Below are 4,341 nucleotides of genomic sequence, written 5' to 3'. Positions count from 1 at the left end.
ATATTTATTTTTGAGTTTTCGGCGGACACAACATCTTTCTTTGTATGTGGTGTTGAGGATCGAACCCCGGCCGCACGCATGCCAGGCGAGTGCGCTACCGCTTGAACCACATCCCCAGCCCCTCTCATACATATTTAGCATACAGAACTCATACATATTTTGCACCAATTTCTGACTCAAGATGCGTCATTCCTTAACAATGATATTAATAGGTAACATTCTGCTGAATTCACACCAGGTTCCCAGTATTGGGTAAAGTACTTTATAAATATTGTTAGAATTCTTTTGTAACTGCTCCTAAAAGAGTGTAGGGGATCTATAATGGCTCCGAGGTCAGGAAGAGCGGGTGGGAGATGAGCATGGGAAAATAAGGCTGATGATGTAGCTTCAAAGCACAAGGGCGGAAGCCTAGGGATGTGGCTCTGCTGTAGAAAGCTTTCCTTCCCAGGGTCCTGGGTTCAATCCCTAGCACTGGGGGCCGTCGTTGGAAGCAGAAGGGAGGAAAGTGGGAGAAGTGGCCGAAACTCTGTACTCGGGGCTCTCCAAGGGACCCAGCGTGTGCGGGGGCCCAAGCATTCAGGTAGGTGGCTCAGTAGGCATGGCGAAGGCAGCTGCAACCAGCTCCTCTTTTTTTTCTGGTTCGAGACTATTTCTTGTTCTTCTGCATCCTCATTCTCGGTTCTTCTGGACAGATCCCTCTCAAGTTGTCCTTTCCCCTAGTATCTACCCGCATCCATCTGCGCACCAGGAGGACTCCCGCGTCACGTGACCGGCCCCTAGATCTCAGGATTCTTCCCCCGCCCCCCAGCTGCTGTCGCGCACCCAGCTCTGCAGAGGCGCCGGCCGCGCATGCGCAGGTAGGTGCACCTGCGCGCCAGCGACAAGGTTTCGGGGAGCCCTGCACCCTGCACCTACAGCAACGCCAGGTCCTGATCCTGGGCTGCAGTTGTAGATAGTGACTTCGTCTGGGTTCAAAATCCCACGGGTTAGGCTTCCCGTTGGTGCACGTCCGACAAGTTGTCCATATAGCCAAACGTCTCCTTAGGTCAGGTTCCTGAGGCTGTTCCTGGGCGCTGGAGTATTCCTCTTGAGCATCAGGAAGTCAGTGTGCTTGTCCAGTCATGCGGCTGCGCTTAAAGCGTGACTTGACCTGCCTGAGCCCCGGGAAAATGATAATAATAGCACCGACCTCTTTGGCCTGAAGTGAAAATTCCAGTGAAAATTCCTGAGAACTCTACATGGTGCTGTGCATGCATCGATCTCAGTAAATGCAAAACAAGAATATAGAACAAAGGGTAGCACTGTGTGAAGGCTGTGCGGGGGAGGGGGAGGGGCGTTGGCCCTTTAATGCTGATAATCTCTCTGGCTCCTCAGAGCCATCCTGCAACAGAGGTCTGCAAGTTTTATTGTTCCTATGGGGAAACCAAGGCTCAGAGGTATCAAGAAGTCTAGAACGAGGTCTTGGATTCCACATGCAGTGTGATTCCAATTCGACACTGCAAAGTCAGGGTTCCTGGGCGAGTTCACAGTCTGTCACCCACTCACTTCTTGAAACATCCTATTTAAAATAACATCTGTTTTGATGCTATTTTATTTTGGATATTCCCAGTGAACATCTCAGGTACACATCAGGAGACTTTTTTTTTTTTTTTAACTATTCCTTTTCTTGTCCTTCCTTCTGCAGAAAATTAGGATCTGTTATATTTTATTTGCTGTGACCTTTGAGGAGGCCTCCAGGGCACAGAACCTAGGCCTCAGAGCCCTGGATTCCTGAAGCCAGGTTCACCCCTGGGGGCTCTCCCTCCCACCTTGCCCTTCAGGCTTTCTCCCTCTAGACACACTGACCCCCCTCTGTTCCTGGAAGGACCAAACTTCTTTCTGCCACTGGGTCTTTGCACTATTGTATGTTTTCCAGAAAACTCTCTCGTCTCCTCCTGCTGCCTTTACCTAGCTCAGGAAACCTGCTCTGACTGCAATCCAGAGAAGGGGTCAAATACCTTCTCACTCACTATCATGGACCCCTTTTCTGCTTCAGAACTTTCCAGAAGGGTAACTTGGCACTGAACAGGACTCCTTGACTGCCATCTATCTCCTCAACCAGAATACCAGCTCCTTGGGGAAGCTATACCTGATCTATAGCACATGGCCTGGACCTTGGTGGCACTCAGTAAATGCTTGTTGACTCACTGACCAAATAAGTGACAAGAGGAGCCCTTGCCATGACTACTTTAAAAATTCTACTAAAGAATTTTCCAGTATCTAATTTGTATTTTCATGACAGATACAGAACTGTGGAGTCTCATCAGGTGCAGCAGCACATACTTGTAATCTCAGCAACTCAGCAGGCTGAGACAGGTGGATCACAAGTTCGAGACCAGACTCAGCAGTTTATCGAGGGCCTAGCAAGACTCTGTCTCAAAATGAAAAAATAAATAAAAAGGGCTGAGGATGTAGCTCAGTGGTAAAGTACCTCTGGTTTCAATCCCCAGCATCAAAAAACAAAACTAAACTAAGGGGAAAAAAAGTGTAGAGTCCTTGTTGACATGTGCCAGCTGGATAAAGAAGGAGCATGTGGCATCGCAAGAGCATCATAGATCCCCTCATAAATTATCTCCTCCTCCTTCCAAATGTACCCAAAGGCTATTAATGTTCTGTGGGTAAAAGCGGCACTTTGTCTCTAGCTGAAGCCAAGTCAAGGTTCTGTAGGGGTAGACTGGAGTAGAGATGAGAAGATTGTCAAATTGTCTTGCCATAGGGCTGGTGGTTGACTAGGACATGTGGCTTCTTTAGTGTGTGTGGGGGGAGAGGTACTAGAGATTGAACCCAGGGGCTTGTGGATGCTAGTCAAGTGCTCTATCACTGAAGTACCTGCCCAACCCTTTTCAAAGTTTATTTTGAGACAGGTCTCACTAAGTTGTCCAGGTGGCTTGAAAGTTTCAATCATCCTGCCTCAGGCTCCCAAGTAGCTGGGATTTCGAGCTCCTCCCCAGTTTTTACATTTCTTAATAATATGAAGAAAAGAATCTAGCTTTTATAAAAAATTATTTAATGATGAATTTTACTACTACTAGCTTTTCTGTCCTTTGTGATGTTTAATTGATTCAACTTGGTTTTTATTTGAAGTCAGAAGTGAGCCAAGTTCCTTTTCTTTCCTTCAGTGCCAGGGATCAAACTCTGAGCTTTGTGCATGCTCTCTAGGCAAGCACTCTAGCACTGGGTTACACCCCCAATCCTTGTCTGTACTTCAAACGCAATATTTCCCATCAACAAAGAAAGTCCAGTAAAAACTGACCTAGGACCCATTTTGGTAAATGTGGACTCCAGGGAGGAGATACTAAGTCCAGAGTTGATCCCTTAGCACATCCCTAACAGATTTGGGACTTAGAAACTTCTAGACTCCAGACTAAGATCAGAATCTACCTGTTGTTGTGCATGGTTGTAGGTCTAGTGCCCAGAATAGCAGTTTACACACATTAACGAGAGAACTATAAATATTTGTTAATGGATGATACACAATCTGACATGAAGTCATAATGCTGCTTCCAGTATCTGAGCTTGGTTTTTGTTTTTTTTCATCTGAAAGTGGAGATTAAAAACAATGCCTAGTCGGGCATGAAGGCACACACCTGTAATCTAAGCAGTTCAGGAGGCTGAGGCAGGAGGATCCAAAGTTCCAGGACAGCCTCAGCAATTTAGTGAGACTGTGTCTCTAAACCAATAAACCAATACTGGGGATGTAGCTCAGTGGTAAAGTGCCCCTGGATTCAATTTTCAGTACTATTACTACTACTACTACTACTAATAATGTTATAAAATAATAAAAAATAATTTTTTATTTATTATTTTTCTTAGTATTATTTTCTTTATCCAGCTGGCACATGTCAACAAAGACTCCACACTTTTTTTTCCCCTTAGTTTAGGAAAGAGAGGGAGAGAGAGGGCACCCACGTACCCAAGGTTATGTCGTGTCTGGACAGCGTACTATAATAATAGGTCTTATCTCCGAATTCCTTCTGTGGGCAGGGGGAAAAGGATGACTCTCAAAAGGAGTAAAGACAGAACCATAACGGGATTTTTTAAATATACCTGTGTCCAGATTTCGAGCCCAGAGGTTGTAGAGGAGACTTTAGGACCCCGCACTCGACGCGCGCGGCACGTGAGGTGAGGCGGGAGGTCGCGCCTCCCGCACCAGCCAGGGGCTGCCTCTCGCCCAGCCGCATCCCGGAGGGCGGGGCCAAGCGCCCGGGTCGCAGTGCGATTGGCGGAGGCGCGCGGGTGACGCTATCGGCTGCGCAGGCCCTGCCCTCATGCCGCCCCGCCGCGCCGGTGCTGCGAGCCGCT

General features: G+C 47.5%; 1 long non-coding RNA gene across 1 annotated transcript; it reads right to left on the bottom strand.

Moving 5' to 3' along the window:
* On the bottom strand, positions 1-4,263 carry LOC125619646. The gene is made up of 2 exons (XR_007351174.1): positions 4,087-4,263; positions 1-1,154 (listed from the first exon to the last, which is right to left on the bottom strand). It is a non-coding gene; the product is annotated as an uncharacterized LOC125619646 (long non-coding RNA).
* Between the last annotated feature and the right edge of the window lie 78 nt (positions 4,264-4,341).

Source organism: Marmota marmota, unplaced genomic scaffold, assembly GCF_001458135.2.
Source record: "Marmota marmota marmota unplaced genomic scaffold, marMar, whole genome shotgun sequence".
NCBI lineage: Eukaryota > Metazoa > Chordata > Mammalia > Rodentia > Sciuridae > Marmota > Marmota marmota.
Note: the sequence above shows the minus strand (reverse complement) of the source record. Positions and strands in the feature narration are given on the sequence as shown.